This window comes from Panthera pardus, unplaced genomic scaffold, assembly GCF_024362965.1.
Source record: "Panthera pardus isolate Hobbes unplaced genomic scaffold, ASM2436296v1 HiC_scaffold_17, whole genome shotgun sequence".
Classification (NCBI taxonomy): domain Eukaryota; kingdom Metazoa; phylum Chordata; class Mammalia; order Carnivora; family Felidae; genus Panthera; species Panthera pardus.
In genome coordinates, this window is record NW_026526732.1 from 113,016,271 (window position 1) to 113,038,582 (window position 22,312).

Sequence of the window (22,312 nt, forward strand, 5' to 3'; positions counted from 1 at the left end):
GAATGGGTTCTTTACGTTGATCTTAGACTCTCACTCTGCAAATACTTGGTTGTGTACCAATACGGTGAATCGTGAAGAAGTTAAAACCAATTCTTAGAGTCTAACCATCTCAAATGGAAGTAGGGGCCAGCATCATAGAGCAGATAATAACCTTCTGCATGCACAATGGCTTGATTTTAAAAGGCCCTGGACACACTCCATCTCATATGATTTACAAAATTCTCTAAAGGGCTTTACTCCAATCTGCCCTTATGGAAAAAAAGAAAAAAAAAACAGGCTTCAGAGGATTAACTGATTTTGACAGTTTGTACAACTAGTAGGGGTCACAGCCAGAATTATTTGCCAGTATACTGGTCTCAAGTCCCATACGTTTCCTGGAAACCCCAGAAATTCTCAAAAGTCAAGTAACAATTCACAAAGAAAGAGAAGCAGGGGTGATTATAACCAATACCCTCACCTGAACAGCAAAATCCCCAAGATATGTGGCCTTTAAAATGAAGTAAAGGTTTTCATTTTACTTTATTTCAAATAAATTTCAAAGTTACACTTCTAATGTATCTCCTACTCTTACATTTCAATCTCTTTCTTTCAGTGGGAGAGACAGAAATGAAAATAGAGACCAACATCCGGGGTCACCCAGTCCCTGCTCTCTGGGTATACACACCCACGCAAGCATGCAGTATGAAAGACAGTGGTCTTTCCCAAGTATGTCCCAGGAGGCAACTGGTTGAGAGTCATAACCGGGTGACATGGCATGGTTTTTCTTTCCTTAGAATACATAGACTGGCACATAAGATAGGTGATGCTTGGTGGCTCTCCCTACTGGGTCGGTGTGCATTTGAAATAAATAATCACTTCCAGGACCTCATTCCCACTCTGCCTCCCTTCCGCAAACTTCCCGAGGAGCCACTAAGTGTTAAGAAAGTTTGAGCACAAGGATAGAAAGAAGAGAAGGTGCACACAAATGGAAGGTTGGATATTTGGGGACAGCCTCCAGCAAAAGCAACCAAGCAGGAAGCAACGTGGGTTACAGAGAAGTAGGCACGGGTGGGTGGGTTGGAAGAAGGGCAGGGCTTGAGAAGATTCAGACGGCGCGGCATCCAAGGAGACGAACTACTCCCCACTCTGCTCTGACTCCGTCTATTGGCGTGACCTACCGCAGTCCTGCCGAACTCGGGCTGAAGCCGAGTGGACGCTTAATACCATTCGTCGTGTGAATTTACATCTGCAACTTCTGTGTCCCGGGCATTCAGGGCAAACATTGTTTCCGTTTCTTGCCCATTTCATGCCTCATTTCAGAGTGGCATAGTCACCATGTGGAAACTAGGGCTGCCAATTTTAACAAGTAGAGACCCAAGAATCGCGAAGCCTGCGTTGCCTACATCAGGCGTCTCCTGTTTCCAAACCGGAGGATGGAGGTAGGGAGAGCAGCCGAAGTTAACAGTGGATCCCGTGTTTGCGTAAGTGGCCTGTTTTCACTGGGAGGCGAGTGTGCATTGCATAATCCCTTGAGAGAATCAGATCGCTGGTTGGTGGGCCTCCGGGGCCAGGACACCTGTGCGGTGGAGACGCTCCATGCTCTGTGAAGGGCCTTCCCACGTCACATGCTTAGCATCTGGCCCAGGACGGTAGCTGTTTTCTGAGGGCCAGTTGCTTGCAGAAAATAACTGGAGCTCTGTGGAGACTCTATTTCTGTCTGCTTTTCTCTCTGAAGCTGACTACTCTCTTTCACACTCTGCCCTATCTTGGGCGGCTTTGAAGCCGAAGCCTGACACACTGAACTGGTTTATCAATGTCCAGTACAGAAGGCATAATCTATCAGTCAGTCCCTGACACATTAGGAAAGCGGGATGGATAATAAAAGTTGGATGGCACTCCATGGAGGTCATTTCACTGAGAGTCCAATATTTCCAAGTGTGCTAAGGGTCGTGTGTCTCCTGTAGTTTCAAACCACTGCCTTATATGGCAAGGTCATTTCTATCCCGCTCCTGGGAGTGCTTAACCGTGCCTGGCAGAATGAGCGAGTGTCAGAACTGACAAAGAGGTGAATGCTAATTTATGTAAATGGGATGAGATTTGGACATTTATGTTGCTTTTATAATTTACCTACTTGGATAACTTTCAGAAAGGAGCGTATTTTTAAACACTCTGCCTTTCTTCCTCCCCTTTTTCTTCCTTCTGTCCTTCCTACCTTCCATCCACCCTCTTTCCCTTCTCGTTTTTTGTTTGCTGGTTCTTTCTTCTTTCTTTTGTCTTTAATGTAATGTGAGAAGTCAAATCTGTAGGTAACAGACCTTATTTGCCTGGGCAAACAGAGTACTTATTTTCTGAAGGCACATCAGGGGCCATTGTGTCTAAATTGACGCCTGCCATTTAAAAAAAAAAACAAACCTGCATTTCCTGGGATGCCTGGGTGGCTCAGTCGGTTAATGACCGACATTGGATGTTGGCTCAGGTCATGATCTCAGTCGTGACATGGAGCCCGTGTTGAGCGTGGACCCTGCTTAGGATTCTCTCTCTCCCCCTCCCCCCAAAGTAAAGAAATAAACAGTTTTTGAAATGTACATTTCCTTCAAAAAGAAGGAAATCATGCCTTTTGTGGCAACAGGACTAGAAATAGAAGGCATTATATTAAGGGAAATAAGTCACAGCAAAACAAATACTTTATGGCATCACTTATATGCAGAATCTAAAAAGGAAAAGAAAAGAAATAAAGTTGAACTCATAGCAAGCAAGAGTAGAATGGGGGTTGCCAGGGGCTGGGGGTGGGGGCAAGAGGGAAGGTGAAGTGTATACACTTACAGTTTTAAGAATAATGTCTGAGGACCTCATGTAAAACATGGTGACTGTAGTCGATAACACTATATTGTATACTTGAAATCTGCTAAGAGAGTAAAACTTAAATGTTCTCACCAAAAGAAACCCCCAAAAACAAGAAAAAAAAGCAAAAAAAAAAACACCCCACCAAAAACAAAGATAAAGATGTAGAGGTGATGAATATGTTGTTAGTTCAGTTGTGGGATGTGGGAGTCCCTTGATAACATACATGTATGTTGAGTCATCGCATTGTACCCTTTAAAGGTCTTACAATCTTATTGTCAATTATATCTCAATAAATCTGAAAAAAAAATTAAAGCTGAAAACAAAAATAACGGCCCCCCCCCCCAAAAGGTGCGTGTCCTTTCTAGCGGCAATTTGCCTTCTCTTCCATTTATTCAACTTCCTGGGAAGTAAAAGATGGTCCCATCACGCTGATTCTTTGCTGCGGCTCCAAACCAAAATTATAGGCATGAAAGGGTCCTGCACAAGTAACTCCGCAGAAGTCTGGGTCTTCCGACTGTCAACCAGCCTGAGATAAGAGTGCAGATGAGAGCCATACCCACCAAGACTGCTGAAGCCAGTACCTGTCATGGAACATTCACCGGGTGGCACGAGCTGGCCAGTCAGCTGTGTATCCTCACCCCCTATCAAACGTACCTGTGAGTGTATTAGAAGAGAGAGGACCATGTTACTTATTGTATGGCAGCCTGAATTAAATATGTCCCTTTCTGGAAAATTCTCAATAGTGTGAGATTGGACAACAGCTTACCTGGTACCCATGCTGTCAATGTAGGCACAGGATATTATTTTAGATGCAGGTGCTTTCAAGCTGTGGTTCCTGGTGCAGGCGACTCAAGACACTAGTGATCAACTAACAAATAGAATGCCCAGGCTTACCGGTGAGCTTTTAAGCCCATGTAACAGTGATATTACCCCACATTTTTATGCAGAATATTTAAAATTAAAAAGAAAACTCACTTCGTGCTTTTTGGCTGATCTCTAGAAGTTGTGACAGCAATTCCCATGACCTCCATGTTGTTGGTTCATCACTTCCCTTGGAAATGTCCATCTCTCCCCCCCAACACACAGGGCATCCACATTTTCTTCCATTATCCCGCCAATCACTTTGCTGGACTTTACTTATCTTACTTAGGATGGTGCTATCCTTAATATCATAAGACTCAGAATGAATCAAATTGAGGAAATGGTAGAGGGAAATGGCTAAGCTTCTTCTCTTTTGGAAATGCTGGTTCAATTTTTCCCATGAAGATAGAAGTTGGGAGGGTAAGTATATTTTGCACTAAAACCAAACTGATTCTGTAAATTTCACAAGAATAATGAGAGAAATTTACCAGTGACTAACACAACTATTTACACTCAGCGGAGGGGTTAACAGGTTGATCACGTGTGATAAAATAGCAAAGAAATTCAGGTCATAAGAACTGAAACTCTTAACACTCAGTCAATGTTAGGAACTTCCTGCTTGCCTTCTCTCTAGTGAGAAGCAAGGTTTTATTTTACAGTTGTGAATACGCGATTAATGCTAGGAGATTATTTTTTTTAATCTCACCCGCTCCTACTTGGCATGAAAATCCTTCAAGACAAATTAGCTCACAAGACATTTCTTTAGAAACGCCAGCTACCAAAGCAATCATGACATATTTAATGATCTGATTAGAACTATTTTTTTTGTGATTAGAACTATTTTGATATTTTAAATATAGATGGCAAGAAGTAAAATCTTTCATGTTTATGGCACCTTCTATTCTGGATAAAATTCAGTAAACTTGGTATCTGGAATACTAATCAGAATATTTGCTACCCATGAAAACAGCAAGCCAGCCATGAAAATGCCTGTCTTATTAACTGTGAAAACTGAAACACAGAGGGAAAATATAATCTGTTTTAAATATATTCTAGCATGCAGAGAAATGGAATGTATTTGGAAGGTTATAACTGGAATATCTCCTTGCTGTTTTCCAGGATGTGTTTATGTTTTACAAAGAATTAGCAGAGGCACAAGATGAGGCATAGAAAGTGACCTGATATTCTTATCTGGAAAGCCTGGAAGAGGGTATGTCAATATAATATTTTATTTATATTCCTAGGTGCTAAGGAATTATCTATTTTTTTTAGAAAATAGATTTTCTCCAAGAATATATGCAAAAGGGTTACAATTAAACTTCCTCCCTACAGAAGTGTGTAAAATTTTCCACCCTTGAAGCTATAGCATATGTATTTCTCAAAAAGACAAAAAAAAAATATTAGCAAACCACAAACACATGTGCACACACTGGGAAAATTGGATTGCTTTACTCAACCGAGTGAAGATTCATTTATTGACTTCTGAGTCTCTATTTGAATATAAATGTGTGTGAAGTGATTATTTTTATTAACAACAAACAAACCAAATCTACAGAAATGGGAGCGGGTTGAACCTAGCATCACCAGCCAGGTCAGGTCCTGCTGCTGCCAATGACCTTGATTAGGGTAACAACTTTCTGCCTCTTTTCATGAGCAAAAACTCCATAATGTATTCCCACCCATTGACTGGGAAAGCTGTCTTTCCAATGTGAGTTGTTCCTATTAACCAGAACAGGAATATTTGCGATCTTAACATTTTCCCATAATTTTCCATAAAATTAAGGATGCGACAAGGATGTTGGCTCAGCGTAATCGTTTTGGTTTTTACGTTTAGGTGTCCATCGATACAGAAATCATCCAACAGAGATGAACTCTAAACTTATGAACTCTCATAGAACTCTACGATCCATCAACTTCAAGAGCGAACTCCTACATACCTGTATAATCATTTAATTTTTCCAGTCTATGCTTTGTCTTTAAAAATATTTGTAAAGCTCCTTGATGACAGAAACCGAAACTCTTCTGAGAACATCAGGACATTTGTGTTCTTGACAGATTTGGCAATTTCCCATCTTCCCCTCCTGGGGTCTTTCACTTGCTTCCTTTTCCTTTTCCTCTCTTTCCCATAGTTAGGCAATCTGAGACTCCACCCCACTGTGCTAATCCCACCTGCTGGGGACAAGTACTTGTTGACTTAATGGGTGCCAAAGTGCCAGTGGGTACAAGCTTTTCCCGCCCAAAGGAATGTTTTCAAGGACCGTGGAGCTCCCCGTGCTCAAAGGAGACAAATGTTTTTGTGTTAGGATAGGCAAACCCAAGTCCAGAGAAGGAAATATTCTGGAAAAGAGTTTCCAGAAACATAAAACCTAAGAGCAGTGAGCAATCAAACCTGCATTAGGAGAGAAGCATCGTCCAAGTTACATTACAGAAGTGTGAGTACGTTCAGGATGTTGGAAGGTGGAAAGTACCAGGTGGACGAGTCAAATCCAGGGCAAAATCTGACAAGATGGATGTTCAGAGAATCCAATTATGAATGCTCCAGTTCCTAGAAATTTGACTTGCTTTAGGTAGAGCTGGCTGATGTATGAAGCCAGCTGGATTCTAGGTACCCCAAGATCACTATTTTATTCTATACATTGTTCCAGATCATGTGAATTTCTCTACACTGAGGACTATCCTCAATCATATAACACAGCAGGCCAATTTGTCTCAGTGATTAGAAAGAAAGAGAGCGAGCGAGCGAGCGAGAGAGAGTTGATAGATAATAGATAGATACAAGGAGACAGAGAGGAAGAGAGATTTTTGAACAGAGAACACTTCCCCTACCCCAAAGTGAATCTCCTATGGAACAGGAAAATGCAACACATACAGTAGAGCTGTAGAGCTGTAGAGGGTTTTTTTTTTGTTTTTTTTTCCAAAAAGGACATATTAGGGACACCTGGGTGGCTCAGTCGTTTAAGTGACTGACCCTTGATTTTGGCTCAGGTCATGATCTCACGGTTCATGAGATCGAGCCTCGCATCGGGCTCTGCTGACAGCGTGGAGCCTGCTTGGAAATCTCCCTCCCCCCACCCCTCCCCTGCACAAGATCTCTCTCTCTCTCTTTCTCTCTCTTCCAAAATAAATAAACATTAAAAACTAATAATAAACTGATGTGATGTCAGCACAGAGCCTGCTTAGGATTCTCCCACCCCCTCCCCCTGCACAAGAGCTCTCTCTCTCTCTCTCAAAATAGATAAACACTAAAAACTAATAATAATAAACAAATCAAAAAGGACATATTATAATCTTCTATTAGTATTAAGTGTAGAACAGTTACAAAGCCATTTTGGCCTAATCAATTCTATTTACAAATGAAGGGCACTAAGGCCCGGGGGGAAAATTCATGCAAATCCACCCAGGAATTTCTAAAGCTGAGGTAGGAAGCTATGTCCCCTGACTTGGGCCTAGTGTTCTTTCTAGTACATTATACAGATTATTTACATACCTCTTTCCTTTTCTTTCTGTTTGCTTGTTTACTTGATTGCCTTCGGTTTAAATATCTTCAAGTTCGAACATTGATGAGGTATGACTGCACTTCCTTATTTAGTACTTTTACCAGTCTTTATTATTGTTCCTAAAATCTACTTTATGTTATTACCAACACACTTTTGGTTCAAATGTAGAACAAATTCACCCAGTATAGTTGATCTGATCATAAGTTCAAACTAATGAGGTTTCATTAATCACACCAAACCATGGAGTCATGGTCAATTTTGAAGATAAAAATCCTATAAAAGCAATTTACTTAAAATGTTTTATACTTGGTTTCATTGTTTTATAAGATTGAAGTCAATAATAGCAAAGTTATCTTTTTGTAATTAATTACAAGCTACAATAAATTGGTGGTTTTCTAATGTAGGATCTATCAATAATGAAAGAAACAAAAAGGACCTCATTTATCTAAAGGAAATTTTAAAGATAGAATGGTGGGCTTGGGTGGAAAACATGAAATTTTTTAAAAACTATAGAAGTAATTAAAACAACAAAAATGTTCTTTTTTGTTGTTATTAAAAAAACTTGTTAATTACTAAAAGGAACTTCTAGAAGAGTTCATCTTCACATTTCCAAACTAAAGGCTTGAACGAATATCTTCTCACCTGAGTGAATTCAAATTTGATACTCAAAGAAATTTCACATTTTGGGGATTGTTGTGAAACATCAAAGCCCTAAGCACAGCACTGTTTTAAATCATTACTGCATATATTTTATCACTGAGCTTTGAAATGTTATTACAGTCAAGAAGCTGGTTGCTTTCGCTCGCCATTCAATTTACTGTAATACGGCAACATGAATAGATATTTAAAAATTAAAAGTTCTGTAAACGAAACTGAAATATTCCCATTTCCAAAGACTGAAACATATATTTATCTAAATATATATCAATTATTATATATGATATATATATGTGATAAACTATATTTTTCAGAGAGCCATATGATTAAAATAATTAGGCAGGTATCAAATTAAAACAAATCCCGGGGGCGCCTGTGTGGCTCAGTCAGTTAAGCAACCAGCTCTTGATTTCAGTTCAGGTGGTGATCTCAGGGTTTCATGAGTTCGAGCCCCACATCGGGCTCTGGGCTGACAGCACAGAGCCTGCTAAGGATTCTCTCTCCCTCCTTCTCTGCCCCTCCCCTGCTCACTCAGCCTCTGTCTCTCTCAAAAATAAAGAAATAAACTTTAAACAACAAAGAGTTAAGGAAAAAAAAAAAAGCCCCCCAAACCAAATTCTAGTTCTTTGACTCAAGCGAGTCGATAAGCAATGAGAATAAGATCATGGAGTCAGGGGGCGCCTGGGTGGCGCAGTCGGTTAAGCGTCCGACTTCAGCCAGGTCACGATCTCGCGGTCCGTGAGTTCGAGCCCCGCGTCAGGCTCTGGGCTGATGGCTCGGAGCCTGGAGCCTGTTTCCGATTCTGTGTCTCCCTCTCTCTCTGCCTCTCCCCCGTTCATGTTCTGTCTCTCTCTGTCCCAAAAATAAATTAAAAAAAACGTAGAAAAAAAAAAAATTAAAAAAGATCATGGAGTCAGGAAGCAGAGAACCTGGTTTGGACCTCATTTCTATCGGGGTGACCCTAGCCTACTTGCTGAATCCTCTTACCTCACGGACTCCTTGCTTATGTATTGAGGACATTATCAACTAGCCGATAGACTCACTACAAGTGCGGAAAGTATATTCTTGATAGAATGAAGGGATTGTGATATTAATCATCACTATTTTAAGAGAATTTGGTTCCCAGAATAACATCTACTACCTATAGAATGGGCTGTATGATCGGAAGTACCATCACTTGATCATTCGATTTGAATTTCAAAACAACCCATGAAGTAGGATGATAGAGTATTTTATTCTGTATTTTATTTTGACGTGTTTTACTTTTGTAAACTGAAGATTATCGATTCATGTGAAAGGTCAAACTAAATACTGAATCATCCATAGTGAAAGACCCGCCCCAAGGCCTTCTGTCGTTGTTATTCTTCCCCGTGTGCATGACATGAAATGTTCCTATTTCAATCCACCACACCACCTCCATCATCTGCCCAGGGCCAAGTGATGGCAGAAGCGGAGGCTGCAGGACAAGAGTGAGGCACAGAGGCACACGCTGACCCAGCCAGCAGGGATAAGTCTTCTCCCACGCCCTCACCCCTCAGACATTTCTCCAGCAAATACTGGAAGGAGATGGCACTCGATCCCCACATGGTGGGAAATGGAGCAGAGCTCTCAGTGCTTCTGCCCACAGCAGGAGCATGGCTGGTCCACAGGCCACAGCCATGACTTCCAAAGGGGGCAACACATGGAATCTGACCAGCAGTCACAGAGGCACCGTTTTTGAAAAGGCCACTGCCATGAAAATGAAGTATGAGAAGAGAAACATCTTGATTCTCACGGGAAATAGCTTGGTAAACATTCCAGCATATTTCACAGCAAGGATACCCCACCCGCTCGCACAGAACCCTTGTCTGCTCTGGCTATTACAGCTTAAAAAAAAAAAAAGAAAGAAAGAAAAGAAAGACAGAAATTTAAAAAAAAAGGAGTAAAAATAAAAGAAAATAACAGTCTTTCTTTCTTTTGAAATTTTCACATGGCTAGCTAGGGTTTCTTTTAATATTTCTAGCCCCATTAAACCCAGTAATATTAACGGAAAAACAGCCAGTCCCATTTCTGGAACAGGTAAAGTTCAATTCACTAAATAATGCTTTCAAGCCACCAGGGGGAAGAAAAAAATCAAGTTATTACTAGAAAGTCAGGCAAATCCCTTTGTATTCATTCCAACAGCTGTTTAACATGATTGGAGGCCAAGTAAGGAAAGTTCAGGTAAATATCCCAATTTCGTAGAGTTATCCAGGGGTCAAAAAGGAGCTATGTGCTTTTGGGGGGATGGTGTTACATTTACCCTTAAAAGGCAATTTTTAATGGAAAAAGTGAAGCCCCTTGTTTTACAGACCTTAACATATTTTAGACACAGAAACATGTGACCATTTTATGCTTACGTTACACTGCCGAATGCAGGGCTAAATTAAGAGCCTTGCTCGGGGTCCCAACCAGCCAACGTCCGGATCAAAATCAGAGCCCTGGTCCCTTTGTGAACACCCTTCTCCCTGCCTTCCTACACATCGAAGGCCACTTGCAGGGCTGAAATTCTATGTCCCCAAATAACATGTTTAACAGCGCAGGGCTTCCTTCTTGATTGCATAGATTATCCATAGCTACGTACCCTTCTCTACTCAAAAATCATCCTATTGGCCTATTTAAGAATTGGATTTTTGAAGACACAAGGAGTGGTGTCTGAATGTAACAACAGATCCCTTCCTCCCCCCACCTCAATAAAAATACAATTTTCGCCAGCCAAAGCAATCATTACCTGAAAAAGTCTTGTTTCTGGCAGAAAAAAAAAAAAAATCAATTTAATTATACGAGATGTGTCTTACGTTTTAATTGTTGTTAAGCATAGTACGGTATTGACAAAGTCTCCCTGGATCTCAGTTTACGAGCTTTCCCATTACTCAGATAACTTGCTGAGGAGGGGAAAAAAAAAAAAATCCATCATGTTACTTACAAGAACTGAAGCAGCTTTGTGCCCGAGTCATTAGGCCCCTTGACGGCACTCATAATGATGAATGTATCATTTTTCTTGCATGAAACACTGGTAACAAATAGCACAGCCAACTCTTTTCCAGCACTGTTATTCTGTTTTAAAAAACACTGACATTTTCTTAAACAGACATAATTTACAATTTTAAGGAGCACAACAGTGCCTTGGTGTTTGAGGGCCAGAGAGCAAACAACACCTCTTTCAGTAGGGACTTTTTTTCGAAAAGGGATCTCGTGCTCAGTGAGTTCACTGTAGCTCAAGGCCAGGGAGACACGGCGGCAGAAACATAGACCATCGCTGCAGCATGTGGAGGTCACGACTAATGGGGTGAAGGTCATGACGAGCGGGGTCACAGTACAGTAGGGGTTGTCCGGAGAAAGGAGCCCGGGGAACAGCAGAGCTCAGCACACCCAGCATGGGAGTCCTCAGAGGCATCCCAGAGGGGCCACCCCCTTCGCCGGGGTTGAAGTGGCCACAGATCCTTCCCTCCCCGCCCCATGAGGGGAAGTCACAGCCTCCGAGACGCTTCTGCCCATCAGAGCTCTCTTTAACAGGCTCTTCTGTAAATTTCACACAAAGGGAGCCTCGCCGCTGCCCATGTGACCGGATCAATATCCAGAGCCATGTTCGATTGCTAGTGGGGTCAGCTCAGCCCGAGCGGGTAAGTGGAAGTCTGTGCACGATGCCGCGGGTCTGTTGTTTGGATGAGACCTTAGAAGCCAAGGTCATGTGTAAAGATTACAATTCCCAAGGTGTTCTTTCTAAAATGGCTGATGTGCCTCAGTGTCCTTGGGAAGCTTCTCTTCCTAATAGTCCTTTACATACGTGACTTTTCTGTACTTTCTGCTCAGTTTTCCTTTAAACCTAAAAATGCTCCTAAAAAATAGTCCAGTTCGAAAGAAGAAACGAAGCCACTCTCACCGTGGGCATTTGGCTGCCTCCTCCCTGCACCACCAGGCCTGGTCAGAGCCTCTGTTCTCTGCGCCATGGAGCCCTTCAGGACCCCCAGACAGGCCTCGGCTAACAGCTGTCCTGTGTCCCTCTCAGTAAAGGGACTGGGGACAAGCTGCTCACGACAGAGTCCCCGGTGGTAGACAAGGAGGCCCTGAGCGGGGTCTGCCCGAGAGACACCAGAGTGTGAGATGTGGTTTAATGAAGTAAAAGGTGGTAAACTGAGCCCAAAGAAGGACCGCCTCCCCAGAGGCCCACTTCTCAAAGATGACTCATGGACTGGGGACCCTCTCCGAGGCCATCTTGGGAGGCACGGGCTCAAGATGGAGGGCCACATGAGGGAAGGAACCCAGTCACTCTGTCACCTCTGGAGCAGAGTCACCCCTTCTAGGAATGCTGGGTCGAACAGGGGCTACTGGCTCCACAGAAAGTCCAGGAAATCATAAGACCTGCCAGCTGTGATTGATTTCTCCTGAGTTGTTAGGGTTGGAATCCAGGTCTCTTAGTTAATACCTTTGGGGACATCCGTCCGCCCGGGGCCCCTGCCTGCCCACACTGGCCACATACAGAGGAGAGAAGAAGACTCAGAAGGGTGGGATCCCTGGGATCTCGTGGGCAGCACCAGGCTTCCTGCAGCAGAAGAAAACCTTAAATCAGGAAAATGAGCCTCACCCAGGGACAGGGAGAGGGGCCCCACCACTCTGTCCTAACTTGCTCTGGTGTGAGAAAAGGGACATGGCCTGGACCTGCTTTGAGCCCCCTAGGTCTGCTGTAGGGCCAGGTGGGCCTGGAGTAGCGGGGGCTCCAAGCTGCCATCAGCCCTTTGCACTTGCGCCCGTGCCTGTGTAAGTGACATCCCTTTCTGTTTCAGGGCCAAGTTAGGGAGAACTGCTTTCTGGCCCCTGGCTGGCCTCCCCTTCCCCCGGCCCGACTACTCTGCCCTGGTTGTCGGGCAGTTGTTTATCTTAGAGGCAGAACATTCCCCGGGGTTCTGAGCCATCGGTAGAGACCCACAGGACGCTGGCACTTGGAGACAGCGCTGTGGAGTGCGATGCAGCCATGGAGGGCCTGCCGCCCGTCACCATATCCACGTTCCAGCTGGCCTTGGAGCACCTGGGTGGTGGCGGGGGTGGGAGGCGCCCTGTGGGTGATTTCTGAAAGCTGGAGCCATGTCCCGGGCCTCTGTGTGTTTCCCTGGGAGATCCCGGTCTGTACCGCGGTGCTGGTTCGGGTGTAAAGAGACTATGAACTTGAAGAAGTGTGAAGGCTCTAGGCAAACCGTGTTCTGCCTACAACAAAGTCTGTGGCGAACGTGGTGAGAATTTCGCACCAGTGACACAGGCCGATGAGGCCCTCAGGCACCTGGGGTGGAGGCCGGTCCTCTCACGTACAGACCTTGTGCTTGTCGGCGATGAAAACAAACCTGAGCAGGTCGTCACTCCAAGATGTCACCGTCAACTCCCTGAAAAAGGCACAGGGGAGCCAGCCCCCTAAATTTTCCCAAGCAACTGATGAAAAACCCATCTTCAAGGCATCAGAGAAGGACAGAGGACAACTTCAGGAGGAAATAATGGGTGGTTTGAAGGAAAGTCCAGAACCGTCCAAACAAGAAGTTGCAAGACGGAGGCAGAGAGTCCAGGAAAAGGAGGAGGAGAGAGAAGGGCTGGAGCAGCCGAACGCAGGGATGCGGCAGGTCTCGAGGGAGAAACTCAGCCAGTTGATATCAAGGGCAGAAAACCTGCTGACGACCTTCCCCTTCTCTGATCTCCTTAGAGAGAGGGGCAGTCAAGCAAAAGAGAAGATGGCAATGGCCCCATCCACCGGTCAGTAGTTGATCTGAAGAGTGTCGACCATGCTGACTTCAGGGTGTCCCTTCAAAGTACGAAGAGGAAAATCAAGAAATAGCCAGACAACTGTGGGAAGGAAAACAAACGAATGAACAGCTCGCAGGACAAATAACAAGACTCCAAACCGAAGAAGCACCTTTGTAGCGTGAAAATTCACAGCTTGAAAGTGAGATTCTGCGATTGAAGCTGAAGCTTCCAATTCTGCCTGGATTACATCAAGAACACATCGTGCAACGTCACAGACAGTTGTTTGAGGAGGAAACAGGCTGCTTGGGAGTCGAGAAGAAACTTCCCAGCGTGTGTAGAAGCACGAACTGCACAAATCAGATTCCCAGCCTCTAGAGGAAGACGGCCGAAGACATGGGCAAAGAATGGAGAGAAGCACTGCCTCCAATCGAAAGAGAGTCGTGGGGCGCCTGGGTGGCTCAGTTGGTTGAGCGTCTGACCCTTGGTTCCGGCTCGGGTCGTGACCTCCTGGTTCAGGAGACTGAGCCCCGCCTCAGGCTCTGCACCGACAGTGAGGAGCCTGCCTGGGAATCTCTCTCTCCCTCTCTCTCTGCCCCTCCCCCACTCTCCTCTCTCCCCAAACAAATAAATCCTCTTCCCTGAGGACAGAGCTGGAGAAAGCTGGACGGCAGCTGTGTTGACTGGAGGAACCTCGAGGAGCTGAGAGAAGGAAAGGATCGCCACAGGCAAATGCTGGCCAACGCCACGTCCGACTCCCAGCCTTTCCCAAGTGGCCCGTTGGCTCCCGGTGCTCCACTCACAGCCCACAGAGGCCCGCAAGTGTCCGGGGGTCCCCTGGGCCACCAGCCCCCCAGGGAAGAGGAGGGTCACGTGCTGAGGGCTCAGGGATCGAGGCTCCCCTGCAGGTGTGGCCCGGCCCACGGCAGCCGGGTCCTGGTCACCCACAGCCTCGGCGCATCTGCAAGCGTTTTCTGTCTTCACAGTCGTTTTCACTGATCTCTTCTTGGTTTAGTTGCTGTCATTTAATTGCCGCTACGGTCGTTCTTATTCAAGTAGATATAACATAATTTTGGGATAGTGTTTTTCAAATAAAGATTCATTTGATATAATTCTTGTGAATACATTATTTTCACATCATTGGACACTGCAGAATTAGATAATGTAAGTATTGTATTTTGATTTAAATAAAAAGTCCACTATTACTTTATCCATCATTAAAATTTGGCACGCATACTGAGATTTAAAACAATGAAGACCATTTTTGTATGGCATCAGCATTTTTATATGCCACCTTGAAATATATGAGCATGTATTAACCAGTCTGTACAAGAAATTTAATATTTACCAGAATAAATTTTGATTGTTTTTCTTTTAATGGGGGAAACCCTAAGTAGCAGCAATACTCATTCAAACTTCATGATTTTTCTATTAGATTAGCCCTGAGTTCATAAACTAATATTGAATTATTTTTTTAACGTTTATTTATTTATTTATTTATTCATTTTTTTGAGACAGAGAGAGACAGAGCATGAACGGGGGAGGGTCAGAGAGAGAGGGAGACACAGAATCGGAAGCAGGCTCCAGGCTCTGAGCCATCAGCCCAGAGCCCGACGGGGGGCTCAAAATCACGGACCGCGAGATCGTGACCTGAGCTGAAGTTGGACACTTAACCGACTGAGCCACCCAGGTGCCCATCATAAACCAATTTTGGAGAGCTTAAATTTTGTGACTTATGTTTTTGTTATTTGTTTAAACGTTTTTCTCATTTGGTTTGAGATATTGGTTGTTTAAATATTTTTTAACTTTCATACAGTTAAAAGTTCTTTTAAAGATTTTATTTTAAAATAATAAAAAGTGGGGTGCCTGGGTGGCTCAGTTGGTTAAGCGTCCGACTTCGGCTCAGGTCATGATCTTGCAGTCCGTGAGTTCGAGCCCCGCGTCGGGCTCTGTGCTGACAGCTCGGAGCCTGGAGCCTGCTTCCAATTCTGTGTTTCCCTCTCTCTCTGACCCTCCTCCATTCATGCTCTGTCTCTCTCTGTCTCAAAAATAAATAAACGTTAAAAAAAATTAAAAATAAAATAAAATAATAAAAAGTAAAAATTATTAATTTTCATTAATAAATATGTGATTTTATTGTCTATATTTTATTAATTTTATTAGTAAATATGATATGTAATAAAATATATTAAAATTTATTAAAAATAAAAACAGTAACCTCTACACCCAGCGTGGGGCTCAAACTCCCAAGCCCAAGGTCAGGTGTCCCAAAATAAAAGTTTTCCCTTGATGGCAAACACACACACGCAAACACACACACACACACACACACACCACAGTATAGATATGAGTCACCTTCAGTTAGGATGTCAGTAACAGAGGATAATCTAAAAATAAAGAAAGCAGAAAAATTAAAAAAGACAATTAAAGAAAAAGGAATGGACAGTTATGTTTACAGTTTGTATATACACAAAAAAATATCTAACTCACATGCGCACAAGAGGAGATATGGGACAAGATTCCAGCTGGAGACACTTCATCCCAAGTGGTGCAGGTGCAGAGGCTGTACTCGGTTTGCCAGCTGTGGCACCGATGGGGGAGGAGAGGGACGCGGAGACTTCCAGAAGCTGGCAGTAGGGGAAGCTGTGCCCGTTCCTGGGCCTGGAGGGAGGAGGGGTCGCCTGGGCCCAGTAAGGAGCTGTCCTCCTGATGGCAACGCAGGAGGGAACAAGGCAAACGGGCCCCACTTTCCCTCCTCACGTCCTCCCATTTACAGCTGGTGCTGGAATGGGCGGTGAGGCCGGGAGTCAGCCTCGGGCACAGAGCCGGCCAGGAAAGGGCGCAGAACTGATTCGGAGAATGACCAGCAGCACGCTTGAGTCTGTTCCATCAACAGTATGCATGGGTTTTATTGCATTCATTCTCATCTATTTATTTAGTGCAGGCAACTTCAGAGATATTATGGGTTCCATTCCAGACCGCCGCAATAAAGTGAATGTTGCAATAAAGCGAATCGAATGAATGTTTTGGCTTCCCAATACACATAAAAGTTATGTTTACACTATACAGTCTAAGTGTGCAATAGCATTATGCTTAAAAGAAAGGTACACCCTTAATTTAAAAATGCTTTGTAGCTGGGGGGCTTGGGTGGCTCATTCGGTTAAGCATCTGACTTTGGCTCAGGTCGTGATCTCACAGCTCATGAGTTCGAGCCCCACATCGGGCTCTGTGCTCACAGTTCAGAACCTAGAGCCTGCTTGGGATTCTCTGTCTCCTTCTCTCTCTGCCTCTCCCCCACTTGCACTCTGTCTCTCTCACTGTGTCTGAAAAATAAATAAACATTTAAAAAAAACACACTTTACTGTTAAAATTGCTAACCATCATCTGAGCTTGCTGGTGGAGAGTCTTGCCTCCGTGCTGATGGCTGCTGATTAGGTACTGGTTGCTGAAGAAGGTTGGAGTGGCCATGGCAACTTTTTTTTTTTTTTTTTTTTTTAAGAGAGAGAGAGAGCTTGAGCAGAGGAGAGGTAAAGAGGGAGATAGAGAATTTTCAGCAGGCTCCATGCTAAGCATCGAGCGTGATTCGAGGCTTTATCCCATGACCTTGGGATCGTTCGGACACTCAACTGACTGAGCCACCCAGGTGCCCCGGCCATGGCAACTTTTTGAAATACCACAACAATAAAATTTGCCATATTGGTTGAACCTTCCTTTCACAAATGATTACTCTGTAGCATGCAATGCTGTTTGATAGCATTTTATCCACAGTAGAATCTATTTTGAAATTGGAGTCAATCTTCACAGATCCCGCTTCTGCTAGATCAACTAAGTTTACATACTATTCTAAATCCTTTGTTGGCATTTCAACAATCCTAACAGCATCCTCACTGGGAGTAGATTCCATCTCAAGAAACCACTTTCTTTGCTCATCCATAAGAAGCAATATCTGTTCAAGTTTGATCATGAGATTGTAGCCATTCGGTCACATCTGCAGACTCCGCTTTGAACTCTAGTTCTCTTGCTGTTTCCACGACATCTGCACTGACTTCCTCCACTGGAGCCATGAACCCCTCAAAGTCATCCATGAGGGTTGGAATCAACTTCTTCCAAACTCTTCTTCATGTTGTCACGTTGATATTTTGACCTCTTCCCATGAATCACAAATGTTCTTAATGACATCTAGAAGCGTGAATCTTTTCCAGAAGGCTTTCAATTGACTCTTCCCAGATGCATCAGAGGAATCACTCTCTATAGCCTTACAAAATGAATTTCTTAAACTATAAGACTTGAAAGTGAAAATGACTCCTTGATCCATGGGCTACAAAATGGGTGTTGTGTCAGCGGCATGAAAACAACGTTCATCTCGTTGTCCGCCTCCATCAGAGCTCTTGGGTGACCAGGTGCATTGTCAATGAGCAGTGATATTTTGAAAGGAATCTTATTTTTTTCTGAGCAGTACTCAACAGCGGGCTTAAAATATTCAGCAAGCCATGTTGTAAACAGATGTGCTGTCACCCCGGCTCTGTTCTTCCATTTGTACAGCACAGGCAGACTAAATCCAGTATCGTTCATAAGGGCCCTAAGATTTTTGGAATGGTAACTGAGTGTTGGCCTCAACTTCAAGTCAGCAGCTGCATTAGCCCCTGACAAGAGAGTCAGCCTGTCCTTTGAAACCAGTTATTGATTGCTCTCTAGCTCTGAAAGTCCTCTATGGCATCTTCTTCCAATAGAAAGCTATTTGACCTACACTGAAACTCTGTTGTTTAGTGTAGCCACCTTCATTAGCTAGATCTTAGCTAGATCGTCTGGAGAACTTGCCGAAGCTTCTCCGTCAGCACTTACTGCTTCATCTTGTATTTTGGTGTTACGGAGATGGCTCCTTTCCTTAAACTGCATGACCCGACCTCTGTTGGTTTCACACTTTCCTTCTGTAGCTTCCTCACCTCTGTCAGCCTTCGTGAAACTGAAGGGAGTCAGGCCCTTGCTCTGGATGAGGCTTTGGCTTCAGGGAATGGTGGGGCTGGTTTGATCTTCTATCCAGGCCACTCCATCTCCATATCAGCAATAAGATCTTTTGCTTCCTTATCACTCGTGTGTTCATGGGAGTAACACTTTTCATTTCCTTAAAGAACTTCTCCTTTGCGTTTGTAACTTGCCCAACTGTTCGTGGCAAGAAGCCGAGATCTGGGCCTATTTCGGCTTTCGACATGTCTCCCTCATGGAGCTTAGTCAGTTCTAGCATTTTTAAAATATTTTTTAAAGATTTATTTATTTGCTAATCTATTTTGAGAGAGAAAGAAAGCAAGGGAGAGGCAGAGAAAGAGGGAGAGAGAGAGAATCCCAAGCAAGCTCTGCACTGTCAGCACAGAGCTCCACAGGGGGCTCGAATGCAGGCATCGAAATCAAGAGTCAGATGCTTAACCCATTGAGCCACCCAGGCACCCCCGCTTTTGATTTAAAGTCTGATGTGCAACACTTCCTTCACTTGAACACTTGGAAGCCAGTGTAGGGTTATTATTTGGCTTCATTGCAATATTGTTACATCTCAGGGACTAGGGAGGCCTGAGGAGAGGGACAGAGACGGGGAATGGCCAGTTTGTGGAGCAGTCAGAACACACACAACATTTATCAATTAATTTTGCTGTCTTATATGAGTGTGGTTCACGGTGCCCCCAAACAATTACAGTAGTAAGGTCAAAGTCACGGATCGCCATGACAAATATACCGGTCATTAAAAAGATTGAAACGTTGTGAGGATTATGTTTGTCATAACAAAATATGACACAGAGACATGAAGGGAGCAAATGCCGTTGGAAAAATGGTGCCAATAGACTGGCTTGACGTACGAACCTTCGATGTGTAAAACACACAATGCCTGCAAAGCATAATAAAGCCAAGCACAATAAAACAAGGTCTGTCTATAGTAAATAGCCATGTTTTATGACTTGGAGAAAACGATGTCCATGAAGGCAAAGGTGTCTTGTGTGTCCCCTATATGCATAAAGCTATCTGTTTACGTATTATGCATGTATGTGTATGTATATATGCAGATTTATATACACATATCTTGTGAGTTACCATTTCCCTATGAGAACATGTTTGCTCTTATTTCTTGATGTACATGGCTTCTCTAACTTAAATATATCCAAATGAATAGAAGTTCAGAATCCCAAGTGATGTTACCACTGCATGACGTGTGGCCACTCATTTGTTTCACCAACATCTTGTAAGCTCCTACCACGTTCCAGGCATGATGCTAAAAACTAACCACATGCACAGAGTTGACCTCCCTCATCCATTAACTCACAGCCACTTGAATACATTAGACCCCAAAACACAATGATAAACCAGCATCTGAATTCAAGCAAAGTAAGAAGGAGGGAACAAGGCGTGGTGGTAGCTCTGAGGAGCAGGGAGTCCCTCTAATGAGCATGAGTCAGGAAAGAATTCTCCAGGTTGGGGGAGGCTTCTACTGTGGATTTGCACAGAAAGGGGAGGGCGAGTTTGCCAGGCAGACAAGGGGAGGAAAAACTCTGGGCAGAGGAATGAGCAGGTGCGAAAGCACAGAGGAAGAGCCCCGCATCCGTGTTCAGGTGGAATATAAAAGGGCAAGGCTCCCGGGGGCAGAAAGTCAGTCTGGACAAGCAGACAGGAAACAGCACATCACACTGTGCCCAGTGCAACAAAGTTAAGCAGCTTGATTTTCTTCCCAGAAAGCATCACCCTTGGGTCTCCGTGGAAACTAGTACTGTCGATATTTAGTAGGGAAAACTTGAAAAGGAATTCCGTGATCAACTATGTTGAGAAAATTCTGGATTGAACATGTTTCCTCGCTGTAGGATCCTTCAGAACCATTACTGCTCTGAATTATGAATGCATATGGGGTCTCCACGAGGGATTTTGGCTACGTCAGTTTTTAAATGTATAGTCAACCGTTTATTCGTTTGCTGAAGTTTCTCTCTGAGTCTCTGTCATTTTTGTTTTTGTTTTTGTTTCAGAAAATGCTGATGTAATTGCTGGATAGACAGTGAAATATTTTAAACAGCAGAGCAAGAGAGAGACCATATCGGTCTTGTATTCTGACATTTTTGACATTATCCTCTGGTCGCAACGTGAAAGGCCTGGGCCTGACAGCAAAAGAACTAATTAAGAGGTAATTAGTGATCAGGAGGAAGGTCATCTCGGGCGGAGGGAAGAGAGACAGGAAGCGAACAATAGTTTAAGGAAATAATAGTTTGTCGAATCATCTGTCCCCTCTGTCTCCGCACCATATAGATTTCTTCAGCTATGGATCCTGGGCGACATGCGTTGCAACTTAGAGAAGCATAATGTGTCCCAGGCCTGTCCTGAAGATGAATATGATTAACATTAACTCATTGTTAGTTTGAGTCCTGCCAGCCCTTCTGGAGAAATCGGATTTGGGGCTGAGAACACATACCCTATAGTATCCCCCCTAAATGTTGAGCGCGAGGGACGGAAGGGGATGAGCCTCCCTCCCGCCTCGAAGGAGAGACCAATGAGTCCAGCAAAGAGCAGAGTCCTGAGGCCAGAGCCTCAGGTCCAGAGAACAGGTCACTGCCTCTGACAAGTTAGCCGAGAAGCCTCAATGGTGCAAACAGACTCACCAAAAGTCACCAAATGTAGAGCAGAGTGGATTGTTGGCGGGGGGGGTGCTCCGTGGCAAAGCAGGAGCACCCCAGGGACACCTGGGGGGCTCAGTCCATTAAGCGTCCAACTCTGGATCTCGGATCAGGTCACGATCTCACAGTTCATGGGTTTGAGGCCCACATCTGGCTCGGTGCTGACAGCGTGGAGCCTGCTTGGGATTCTCTCTCCCTCCCTCTGCTCCTCCCCCACTTGCTGTCTCTCTCAAGATAAATAAATAAACTTAAGAAGAAGAAGAAGAAGAAGAAGAAGAAGAAGAAGAAGGAGGAGGGCAGGAGTACCAAATTGTACAACAAAGCAAATGGGAGATGGGCTGTTCCCCTGGGGTCAAAGGTGAAAAAGCAGAGAAAGGGTGTCTTATTTCCTACGCAGCCCCTTGAAACAGTGTTAAACTGCTGCCAGTGTATACAAATTAAACATAACCCCCTGTAGCTCTAATGTAGATAAATCCCTCGAATTATCAAGGACGGGGAGGGGGGAGGCGGGACGGTTGAGCGTGAATCTGGAGGAGGTGATGGGGTGAGAGGTGGGAAAGACTCACGCGAGGAGGGATTTCAGGAAGACCCCGGAAGCGAACACGAGCCAAGGACAAACACTGCTCACCACACCAGGCCTTTTATTTCTATTTTTTAACCAAAAACAGGGCTGCACGTTTTTCAGCAGTCTTACGAGACAGCCTGATATTTAGACACGTATGGCTACTTTGTTCTGAGTTGCACAGTCTCCGGGGACCCCCATAAACCCGTGGCAGGCGTGTCCGCACCAGGTGTGGGTCAGAAGCCCCGGGCTAGATGGACCAGGGCACACATCCAGTATTCTGCTGGTTTCTCCCAGGATTTCCAGTCTTTCCCTGCGGCCTCCAGGGCTCCGTTTGACCCGAGCGCCTCATGGACACAGGAGAGGCACCTCCCTGTCCCTTTCTTGCTCTCCAGCTATCTCCCGCCTAGTGTCAGGATTATATGGAATTTGAATCTAAATGAGAATTTAAAAACTGGCTACAGCTGGTCCAGGCTGGAGTCTCCTTCACGGGACCGTCAGTAGTGAGTTCACCCGGTCCAAGCGACAGT

At 44.3% G+C, this 22,312-nt stretch overlaps 1 long non-coding RNA gene across 2 annotated transcripts in view; it reads right to left on the bottom strand.

Moving 5' to 3' along the window:
* Positions 1–22,312, bottom strand: part of LOC109252706 (uncharacterized) — a 413,372-nt gene that overhangs the window by 11,099 nt on the left and 379,961 nt on the right. For both annotated transcript variants that reach the window (XR_008423024.1, XR_008423025.1), the window contains one exon: positions 3,384–4,137. This is a non-coding gene — a long non-coding RNA (uncharacterized LOC109252706). The remainder of the gene's footprint in view (positions 1–3,383; positions 4,138–22,312) is intronic.